Below are 12,348 nucleotides of genomic sequence, written 5' to 3'. Positions count from 1 at the left end.
CCTGTTGACGAGGCATTTGTCTACCTTAAGAGAGACGTAGTTAGTCCTGTCAGTTGCTTTCCGTTTTACCACAGTCACATTTTCAAGCTTCCTTAAGCCAGTTCTTGTGAAGCGATACGCCAATATCTGTCGACATAAAGACTTTCACAGTACTCCTGCTGTGGGCTTCTCGTGTTTGCCGATGTATTTCGCCTGTTGACGAGGCATTTGTCTACCTTAAGAGAGTCGTAGTTAGTCCTGTCAGTTGCTCCCCGTTTTACCACAGTCACATTATCAAGCTTCCTTTAGCCAGTTCCCGTGAAGCTATACGCCAATATCTGTCGACATAAAGACTTTCACAGTACTCCTGCTGGGAGCTTCTCGAGTTTGCCGATGTAATTCGCCTCTTGACGAGGCATTTGTCTACCTTAAGAGAGTCATATTTAGTCCTGTCAGATGTTTCCCGTTTTACCACAGTCACATTTTGAAGCTTCCTTTAGCCGGATCACCTGAAGCGATGCGCCATTATCTGTCGACATAAAGACTTTCACAGTAGTCCTGCTGGGAGCTTCTCGTGTTTGCAGATATATTTCGCCTGTTGACGGGGCATTTGGCTACCTGAAGAGAGTCATAGTTACTCCTGTCAGTTGCTCCCCATTTTACCACAGTCAGATTTTCAGGCTTCCTCTATTCAGTTCACCTGAAGCGATACGCCATTATCTGTCAACCTAAAGACTTTCACAGTACTTCTGCTGGGAGCTTCTCGAGTTTGCCGATGTATTTCGCCTGTTGACGAGGCATTTGGCTACCTTAAGAGACTCATAGTTACTCCTATCAGTTGCTCCCCGTTTCACCACAGTCACATTTTCAAGCTTCCTCTATCCAGTTCTACTGAAGCAATACGCCATTATCTGTCAACCTAAAGACTATCACAGTACTCCTTCTGGGAGCTTCTCGAGTTTTCCGATATATTTCGCCTGTTAACGAGGCATTTGTCTACCTTAAGAGAGTCGTAGTTAGTCCTGTCTGTTGCTCCCCGTTTTTCCACAGTCACATTTTCAAGCTTCCTTTAGCCAGTTCCCGTGAAGCGATACGCCAATATCTGTCGACATAAAGACTTTCACAGTACTCCTGCCGGGAGCTTCTCGAGTTTGCCGATGTATTTCGCCTGTTGACGAGGCATTTGGCTACCTAAAGGGAGTCATAGTTACTCATTGCATGTTGCTCCACGTTTTATAACAGTCACATCTACAAGCTTTCTCTGGCCTGTTCACCTGAAGCGGTACGCCAATATCTGTCGACATAAAGACTTTCACAGTACTCCTGCTGGGAGCTTCTAGAGTTTGCCGATGTATTTCGCCTGTTGACGAGGCATTTGGCTTCCTTAAGAGAGTCATAGTTACTCCTGCCAGTGTCTCACCGTTAAACCGTAGTCACATCTACTAGCTTCCCCTGCCCCGTTCACCAGAAGCGATACGCCATTATTTGTCGACATAGAGACTTTCACAGTACTCCTGCCGGGAGTTTCTCGTGTCTGCCGATGTTTTTCTCCTGTTCACGAGGTATTTGGCTACCTTGAGAGAGTCATAGTTACTCCTGTCAGTTGGTCCCCGTTTTACCAGAGTCTCATTTTCAAGCTTCCTCTATCCTGATCACCTGAAGCGATACGCCTTTATCTGTCAACCTAAAGACTCTCACAGTACTCCTGCTGGGAGCTTCTAGTGTTTCCCGACGTATTTCGCCTGTTGACGAGGCATTTGGCTACCTTAAGAGAGTCATAGTTACTCATTGCAGTTATCCCACGTTTTATAACAGTCACATCTACAAGCTTTCTCTATCCAGTTCTCCTGGAGCAATACGCCATTATCTGTCAACCTAAAGACTATCACAGTACTCCTTCTGGGAGCTTCTCGAGTTTTCCGATGTATTTCGCCTGTTAACGAGGCATTTGTCTACCTTAAGAGAGTCGTAGTTAGTCCTGTCAGTTGCTCCCCGTTTCACCACAGTCACATTTTCAAGCTTCCTCTATCCAGTTCTCCTGGAGCAATACGCCATTATCTGTCAACCTAAAGACTATCACAGTACTCCTTCTGGGAGCTTCTCGAGTTTTCCGATGTATTTCGCCTGTTAACGAGGCATTTCTCTACCTTAAGAGAGCCGTAGTTAGTCCTGTCAGTTGGTCCCCGTTTTACCACAGTCACATTTTCAAGCTTCCTCTATCCTGTTCACCTGAAGCGATACGCCTTTATCTGTCAACCTAAAGACTCTCACAGTACTCCTGCTGGGAGCTTCTAGTGTTTCCCGATGTATTTCGCCTGTTGAGGAGGCATTTGGCTACCTTAAGAGAGTCATAGTTACTCATTGCAGTTGCCCCACGTTTTATAACAGTCACATCTACAAGCATTCTCTGGCCAGTTCCCGTGAAGCGATACGCCAATATCTGTCGACATAAAGACTTTCACAGTACTCCTGCCGGGAGCTTCTCGAGTTTGCCGATGTATTTCACCTGTTGACGAGGCATTTGGCTACCTAAAGGGAGTCATAGTTACTCATTGCATGTTGCTCCACGTTTTATAACAGTCACAACTACAAGCTTTCTCTGGCCTGTTCACCTGAAGCGGTACGCCAATATCTGTCGACATAAAGACTTTCACAGTACTCCTGCTGGGAGCTTCTCGAGTTTGCCGATGTAATTCGCCTCTTGACGAGGCATTTGTCTACCTTAAGAGAGACGTAGTTAGTCCTGTCAGTTGCTTTCCGTTTTACCACAGTCACATTTTCAAGCTTCCTTAAGCCAGTTCTTGTGAAGCGATACGCCAATATCTGTCGACATAAAGACTTTCACAGTACTCCTGCTGTGGGCTTCTCGTGTTTGCCGATGTATTTCGCCTGTTGACGAGGCATTTGGCTACCTGAAGAGAGTCATAGTTACTCCTGTCAGTTGTTCCCCGTTTTACCACAGTCACATTTTCAAGCTTCCTCTATCCAGTTCACCTGAAGCGATACGCCATTATCTGTCAACCTAAAGCCTTTCACAGTACTCCTGCCGGTATCTTCTCGAGTTTGCCGATGTATTTCGCCTAATGACGAGGCAATTGTCTACCTTAAGAGAGTCATAGTTAGACCTGTCAGATGTATCCCGTTTTACCACAGTCACATTTTGAAGCTTCCTTTAGCCGGATCACCTGAAGCGATGCGCCATTATCTGTCGACATAAAGACTTTCACAGTAGTCCTGCTGGGAGCTTCTCGTGTTTGCCGATAGATTTCGCCTGTTGACGAGGCTTTTGGCTACCTGAAGAGAGTCATAGTTACTCCTGTCAGTTGCTCCCCCTTTTACCACAGTCACATTTTCAAGCTTCCTTTAGCCAGTTCCCGTGAAGCGATACGCCAATATCTGTCGACATAAACACTTTCACAGTACTCCTGCCGGGAGCTTCTCGAGTTTGCCGATGTATTTCGTCTGTTGACGAGGCATTTGGCTACCTAAAGGGAGTCATAGTTACTCATTGCATGTTGCTCCACGTTTTATAACAGTCACAACTACAAGCTTTCTCTGGCCTGTTCACCTGAAGCGGTACGCAAATATCTGTCGACATAAAGACTTTCACAGTACTCCTGCCGGGAGCTTCTCGAGTTTGCCGATGTATTTCGCCTGTTGACGAGGCATTTGTCTACCTTAAGAGAGACGTAGTTAGTCCTGTCAGTTGCTTTCCGTTTTACCACAGTCACATTTTCAAGCTTCCTTAAGCCAGTTCTTGTGAAGCGATACGCCAATATCTGTCGACATAAAGACTTTCACAGTACTCCTGCTGTGGGCTTCTCGTGTTTGCCGATGTATTTCGCCTGTTGACGAGGCATTTGTCTACCTTAAGAGAGTCGTAGTTAGTCCTGTCAGTTGCTCCCCGTTTTACCACAGTCACATTATCAAGCTTCCTTTAGCCAGTTCCCGTGAAGCTATACGCCAATATCTGTCGACATAAAGACTTTCACAGTACTCCTGCTGGGAGCTTCTCGAGTTTGCCGATGTAATTCGCCTCTTGACGAGGCATTTGTCTACCTTAAGAGAGTCATAGTTAGTCCTGTCAGATGTTTCCCGTTTTACCACAGTCACATTTTGAAGCTTCCTTTAGCCGGATCACCTGAAGCGATGCGCCATTATCTGTCGACATAAAGACTTTCACAGTAGTCCTGCTGGGAGCTTCTCGTGTTTGCAGATATATTTCGCCTGTTGACGGGGCATTTGGCTACCTGAAGAGAGTCATAGTTACTCCTGTCAGTTGCTCCCCATTTTACCACAGTGACATTTTCAAGCTTCCTCTATTCAGTTCACCTGAAGCGATACGCCATTATCTGTCAACCTAAAGACTTTCACAGTACTTCTGCTGGGAGCTTCTCGAGTTTGCCGATGTATTTCGCCTGTTGACGAGGCATTTGGCTACCTTAAGAGACTCATAGTTACTCCTATCAGTTGCTCCCCGTTTCACCACAGTCACATTTTCAAGCTTCCTCTATCCAGTTCTACTGAAGCAATACGCCATTATCTGTCAACCTAAAGACTATCACAGTACTCCTTCTGGGAGCTTCTCGAGTTTTCCGATGTATTTCGCCTGTTAACGAGGCATTTGTCTACCTTAAGAGAGTCGTAGTTAGTCCTGTCTGTTGCTCCCCGTTTTTCCACAGTCACATTTTCAAGCTTCCTTTAGCCAGTTCCCGTGAAGCGATACGCCAATATCTGTCGACATAAAGACTTTCACAGTACTCCAGCCGGGAGCTTCTCGAGTTTGCCGATGTATTTCGCCTGTTGACGAGGCATTTGGCTACCTAAAGGGAGTCATAGTTACTCATTGCATGTTGCTCCACGTTTTATAACAGTCACATCTACAAGCTTTCTCTGGCCTGTTCACCTGAAGCGGTACGCCAATATCTGTCGACATAAAGACTTTCACAGTACTCCTGCTGGGAGCTTCTAGAGTTTGCCGATGTATTTCGCCTGTTGACGAGGCATTTGGCTTCCTTAAGAGAGTCATAGTTACTCCTGCCAGTGTCTCACCGTTAAACCGTAGTCACATCTACTAGCTTCCCCTGCCCCGTTCACCAGAAGCGATACGCCATTATTTGTCGACATAGAGACTTTCACAGTACTCCTGCCGGGAGTTTCTCGTGTCTGCCGATGTTTTTCTCCTGTTCACGAGGTATTTGGCTACCTTGAGAGAGTCATAGTTACTCCTGTCAGTTGGTCCCCGTTTTACCAGAGTCTCATTTTCAAGCTTCCTCTATCCTGATCACCTGAAGCGATACGCCTTTATCTGTCAACCTAAAGACTCTCACAGTACTCCTGCTGGGAGCTTCTAGTGTTTCCCGACGTATTTCGCCTGTTGACGAGGCATTTGGCTACCTTAAGAGAGTCATAGTTACTCATTGCAGTTATCCCACGTTTTATAACAGTCACATCTACAAGCTTTCTCTGGCCAGTTCCCGTGAAGCGATACGCCAATATCTGTCGACATAAAGACTTTCACAGTACTCCTGCCGGGAGCTTCTCGAGTTTGCCGATGTATTTCGCCTGTTGACGAGGCATTTGGCTACCTAAAGGGAGCCATAGTTACTCATTGCATGTTGCTCCACGTTTTATAACAGTCACAACTACAAGCTTTCTCAGGCCTGTTCACCTGAAGCGGTACGTCAATATCTGTCGACATAAAGACTTTCACAGTACTCCTGCAGGTAGCTTCTCGAGTTTGCCGATGTAATTCGCCTCTTGACGAGGCATTTGTCTACCTTAAGAGAGTCGCAGTTAGTCCTGTCAGTTGCTTTCCGTTTTACCACAGTCACATTTTCAAGCTTCCTCTATCCAGTTCACCTGAAGCGATACGCCATTATCTGTCAACCTAAAGCCTTTCACAGTACTCCTGCCGGGATCTTCTCGAGTTTGCCGATGTATTTCGCCTAATGACGAGCCAATTGTCTACCTTAAGAGAGTCATAGTTAGTCCTGTCAGATGTTTCCCGTTTTACCACAGTCACATTTTGAAGCTTCCTTTAGCCGGATCACCTGAAGCGTTGCGCCATTATCTGTCGACATAAAGACTTTCACAGTAGTCCTGCTGGGAGCTTCTCGTGTTTGCCGATATATTTCGCCTGTTGACGAGGCATTTGGCTACCTGAAGAGAGTCATAGTTACTCCTGTCAGTTGCTCCCCGTTTTACCACAGTCATATTTTCAAGCTTCTTCTATCCAGTTCACCTGAAGCGATACGCCATTATCTGTCAACCTAAAGCCTTTCACAGTACTCCAGCCGGTATCTTCTCGAGTTTGCCGATGTATTTCGCCTAATGACGAGACAATTGTCTACCTTAAGAGAGTCATAGTTAGTCCTGTCAGATGTTTCCCGTTTTACCACAGTCACATTTTGAAGCTTCCATTAGCCGGATCACCTGAAGCGATGCGCCATTATCTGTCGACATAAAGACTTTCACAGTAGTCCTGCTGGGAGCTTCTCGTGTTTGCCGATATATTTCGCATGTTGACGAGGCATTTGGCTACCTTAAGAGAGTCATAGTTACTCCTATCAGTTGCTCCCCGTTTCACCACAGTCACATTTTCAAGCTTCCTCTATCCAGTTCTCCTGAAGCGATAAGCCATTATCTGTCAACCTAAAGACTATCACAGTACTCCTTCTGGGAGCTTCTCGAGTTTGCCGATGTATTTCGCCTGCTGACGAGGCATTTGTCTACCTTAAGAGAGTCGTAGTTAGTCCTGTCAGTTGCTCCCCGTTTTTCAACAGTCACATTCTCAAGCTTCCTTTATCCAGTTCCCGTGAAGCGATACGCCAATATCTGTCGACATAAAGACTTTTACAGTACTCCTGCCGGGAGCTTCTCTAGTTTGCTGATGTATTTCGCCTGTTGACGAGGCATTTGGCAACCTAAAGGGAGTCATAGTTACTCATTGCGTGTTGCTCCACGTTTTATAACAGTCACAACTACAAGCTTTCTCTGGCCTGTTCACCTGAAGCGATACGCCAATATCTGTCGACATAAAGACTTTCACAGTACTCCTGCTGGGAGCTTCTCGTGTTTGCCGATGTATTTCGCCTGTTGACGAGGCATTTGGCTACCTGAAGTGAGTCATAGTTACTCCTGTCAGTTGCTCCCCGTTTTACCACAGTCACATTTTCAAGCTCCCTCTATCCAGTTCACCTGAAGCGATACGCCATTATCTGTCAACCTAAAGCCATTCACAGTACTCCTGCCGGGATCTTCTCGAGTTTGCCAATGTATTTCGCCTAATGACGAGGCAATTGTCTACCTTAAGAGAGTCATAGTTAGTCCTGTCAGTTGTTTCCTGTTTTACCACAGTCACATTTTTAAGCTTCCTTTAGCCGGATCACCTGAAGCAATGCGCCATTATCTGTCGACATTAAGACTTTCACAGTAGTCCTGCTGGGAGCTTCTCGTGTTTGCCGATATATTTCGCATGTTGACGAGGCATTTGGCTACCTGAAGAGAGTCATAGTTACTCCTGTCAGTTGCTCCCCGTTTTACCACAGTCACATTTTCAAGCTTCCTTTAGCCAGTTCCCGTGAAGCGATACGCCAATATCTGTCGACATAAAGACTTTCACAGTACTCCTGCCGGGAGCTTCTCGAGTTTGCCGATGTATTTCGCCTGTTGACGAGGCATTTGGCTACCTAAAGGGAGTCATAGTTACTCATTGCATGTTGCTCCACGTTTTATAACAGTAACAACTACAAGCTTTCTCTGGCCTGTTCACCTGAAGCGGGTCGCCAATATCTGTCGACATAAAGACTTTCACAGTACTCCTGATGGGAGGTTCTCGAGTTTGCCGATGTATTTCGCCTGTTGACGAGGCATTCGTCTACCTTAAGAGAGTCGTAGTTAGTCCTGTCTGTAGCTCACCGTTTTTCCACAGTCACATTTCCAAGCTTCCTTTAGCCAGTTCCCGTGAAGCGATACGCAAATATCTGTCGACATAAAGACTTTCACAGTACTCCTGCCGAGAGCTTCTCGAGTTTGCCGATGTATTTAGCCTGTTGACGCGGCATTTGGCTACCTAAAGGGAGTCATAGTTACTCATTGCATGTTGCTCCACGTTTTATAACAGTCACTACTACAAGCTTTCTCTGGCCTGTTCACCTGAAGCGATACGCCAATATCTGTCGACATAAAGACTTTCAAAGTACTCCTGCTGGGAGCTTCTCGAGTTTGCCGATGTAATTCGCCTCTTGACGAGGCATTTGTCTACCTTAAGAGAGTCATAGTTAGTCCTGTCAGATGTTTCCTGTTTTACCACAGTCACATTTTGAAGCTTCCTTTAGCCGGATCACCTTAAGCGATGCGCCATTATCTGTCGACATTAAGACTTTCACAGTAGTCCTGCCGGGAGCTTCTCGAGTTTGCCGATGTATTTAGCCTGTTGACGCGGCATTTGGCTACCTAAAGGGAGTCATAGTTACTCATTGCATGTTGCTCCACGTTTTATAACAGTCACTACTACAAGCTTTCTCTGGCCTGTTCACCTGAAGCGATACGCCAATATCTGTCGACATAAAGACTTTCACAGTACTCCTGCCGGGAGCTTCTCGAGTTTGCCGATGTATTTCGCCTGTTGACGAGGCATTTGGCTACCTAAAGGGAGTCATAGTTACTCATTGCATGTTGCTCCACGTTTTATAACAGTCACAACTACAAGCTTTCTCTGGCCTGTTCACCTGAAGCGGTACGCCAATATCTGTCGACTTAAAGACTTTCACAGTACTCCTGCTGGGAGCTTCTCGAGTTTGCCGATGTATTTCGCCTGTTGACGAGGCATTTGGCTACCTTAAGAGAGTCATAGTTACTCCTATCAGTTGCTCCCCGTTTCACCACAGTCACATTTTCAAGCTTCCTCTATCCAGTTCTCCTGAAGCGATAAGCCATTATCTGTCAACCTAAAGACTATCACAGTACTCCTTCTGGGAGCTTCTCGAGTTTGCCGATGTATTTCGCTTGCTGACGAGGCATTTGTCTACCTTAAGAGAGTCGTAGTTAGTCCTGTCAGTTGCTCCCCGTTTTTCAACAGTCACATTTTCAAGCTTCCTTTATCCAGTTCCCGTGAAGCGATACGCCAATATCTGTCGACATAAAGACTTTTACAGTACTCCTGCCGGGAGCTTCTCAAGTTTGCTGATGCATTTCGCCTGTTGACGAGGCATTTGGCAACCTAAAGGGAGTCATAGTTACTCATTGCGTGTTGCTCCACGTTTTATAACAGTCACAACTACAAGCTTTCTCTGGCCTGTTCACCTGAAGCGATACGCCAATATCTGTCGACATAAAGACTTTCACAGTACTCCTGCTGGGAGCTTCTCGTGTTTGCCGATGTATTTCGCCTGTTGACGAGGCATTTGGCTACCTGAAGTGAGTCATAGTTACTCCTGTCAGTTGCTCCCCGTTTTACCACAGTCACATTTTCAAGCTCCCTCTATCCAGTTCACCTGAAGCGATACGCCATTATCTGTCAACCTAAAGCCATTCACAGTACTCCTGCCGGGATCTTCTCGAGTTTGCCAATGTATTTCGCCTAATGACGAGGCAATTGTCTACCTTAAGAGAGTCATAGTTAGTCCTGTCAGTTGTTTCCTGTTTTGCCACAGTCACATTTTTAAGCTTCCTTTAGCCGGATCACCTGAAGCGATGCGCCATTATCTGTCGACATTAAGACTTTCACAGTAGTCCTGCTGGGAGCTTCTCGTGTTTGCCGTTATATTTCGCATGTTGACGAGGCATTTGGCTACCTGAAGAGAGTCATAGTTACTCCTGTCAGTTGCTCCCCGTTTTACCACAGTCACATTTTCAAGCTTCCTTTAGCCAGTTCCCGTGAAGCGATACGCCAATATCTGTCGACATAAAGACTTTCACAGTACTCCTGCCGGGAGCTTCTCGAGTTTGCCGATGTATTTCGCCTGTTGACGAGGCATTTGGCTACCTAAAGGGAGTCATAGTTACTCATTGCATGTTGCTCCACGTTTTATAACAGTAACAACTACAAGCTTTCTCTGGCCTGTTCACCTGAAGCGGGTCGCCAATATCTGTCGACATAAAGACTTTCACAGTACTCCTGATGGGAGGTTCTCGAGTTTGCCGATGTATTTCGCCTGTTGACGAGGCATTCGTCTACCTTAAGAGAGTCGTAGTTAGTCCTGTCTGTAGCTCACCGTTTTTCCACAGTCACATTTCCAAGCTTCCTTTAGCCAGTTCCCGTGAAGCGATACGCAAATATCTGTCGACATAAAGACTTTCACAGTACTCCTGCCGGGAGCTTCTCGAGTTTGCCGATGTATTTAGCCTCTTGACGCGGCATTTGGCTACCTAAAGGGAGTCATAGTTACTCATTGCATGTTGCTCCACGTTTTATAACAGTCTCTACTACAAGCTTTCTCTGGCCTGTTCACCTGAAGCGATACGCCAATATCTGTCGACATAAAGACTTTCACAGTACTCCTGCTGGGAGCTTCTCGAGTTTGCCGATGTAATTCGCCTCTTGACGAGGCATTTGTCTACCTTAAGAGAGTCATAGTTAGTCCTGTCAGATGTTTCCTGTTTTACCACAGTCACATTTTGAAGCTTCCTTTAGCCGGAACACCTTAAGCGATGTGCCATTATCTGTCGACATTAAGACTTTCACAGTAGTCCTGCTGGGAGCTTCTCGAGTTTGCCGATATATTTCGCCTGTTGACGAGGCATTTGGCTACCTGAAGAGAGTCATAGTTACTCCTATCAGTTGCTCCCCTTTTCACCACAGACACATTTTCAACCTTCCTCTATCCAGTTCTCCTGAAGCGATACGCCATTATCTGTCAACCTAAAGACTATCACAGTACTCCTTCTGGGAGCTTCTCGAGTTTGCCGATGTATTTCGCCTGTTGACGAGGCATTTGTCTACCTTAAGAGAGTCGTAGTTAGTCCAGTCAGTTGCTCCCCGTTTTTCCACAGTCACATTTTGAAGCTTCCTTTAGCCAGTTCCCGTGAAGCGATACGCCAATATCTGTCGACATAAAGACTTTCACAGTACTCCTGATGGGAGGTTCTCGAGTTTGCCGATGTATTTCGCCTGTTGACGAGGCATTCGTCTACCTTAAGAGAGTCGTAGTTAGTCCTGTCTGTAGCTCACCGTTTTTCCACAGTCACATTTCCACGCTTCCTTTAGCCAGTTCCCGTGAAGCGATACGCAAATATCTGTCGACATAAAGACTTTCACAGTACTCCTGCCGGGAGCTTCTCGAGTTTGCCGATGTATTTAGCCTGTTGACGCGGCATTTGGCTACCTAAATGGAGTCATAGTTACTCATTGCATGTTGCTCCACGTTTTATAACAGTCACAACTACAAGCTTTCTCTGGCCTGTTCACCTGAAGCGATACGCCAATATCTGTCGACATAAAGACTTTCACAGTACTCCTGCTGGGAGCTTCTCGAGTTTGCCGATGTAATTCGCCTCTTGACGAGGCATTTGTCTACCTTAAGAGAGTCGTAGTTAGTCCCGTCAGTTGCTCCCCGTTTTACCACAGTCACATTTTCTAGCTTCCTGCAGCCAGTTCTCGTGAAGCAATACGCCAATATCTGTCGACATAAAGACTTTCACAGTACTCCTGCCGGGATCTTCTCGAGTTTGCCAATGTATTTCGCCTAATGACGACTTAATTGTCTACCTTAAGAGAGTCGTAGTTAGTCCTGTCAGATGTTTCCTGTTTTACCACAGTCACATTTTGAAGCTTCCTTTAGCCGGATCACCTGAAGCGATGCGCCATTATCTGTCTACATTAAGACTTTCACAGTAGTCCTGCTGGGAGCTTCTCGTGTTTGCCGATATATTTCGCCTGTTGACGAGGCATTTGGCTACCTGAAGAGAGTCATAGTTACTCCCATCAGTTGCTCCCCTTTTCACCACAGACACATTTTCAAGCTTCCTCTATCCAGTTCTCCTGAAGCGATACGGCATTATCTGTCAACCTAAAGACTATCACAGTACTCCTTCTGGGAGCTTCTCGAGTTTGCCGATGTATTTCGCCTGTTGACGAGGCATTTGTCTACCTGAAGAGAGTCATAGTTACTCCTGTCAGTTGCTCCCCGTTTTACCACAGTCATATTTTCAAGCTTCCTCTATCCAGTTCACCTGAAGCGATACGCCATTATCTGTCAACCTAAAGCCTTTCACAGTACTCCTGCCAGTATCTTCTCGAGTTTGCCGATGTATTTCGCCTAATGACGAGGCAATTGTCTACCTTAAGAGAGTCATAGTTAGTCCTGTCAGTTGTTTCCCGTTTTACCACAGTCACATTTTGAAGCTTCCTTTAGCCGGATCACCTGA

This window comes from Schistocerca americana, chromosome X (assembly GCF_021461395.2).
Source record: "Schistocerca americana isolate TAMUIC-IGC-003095 chromosome X, iqSchAmer2.1, whole genome shotgun sequence".
In the NCBI taxonomy this organism is placed as follows: Eukaryota; Metazoa; Arthropoda; class Insecta; order Orthoptera; family Acrididae; genus Schistocerca; species Schistocerca americana.
This window is presented reverse-complemented; position numbering follows the sequence as displayed.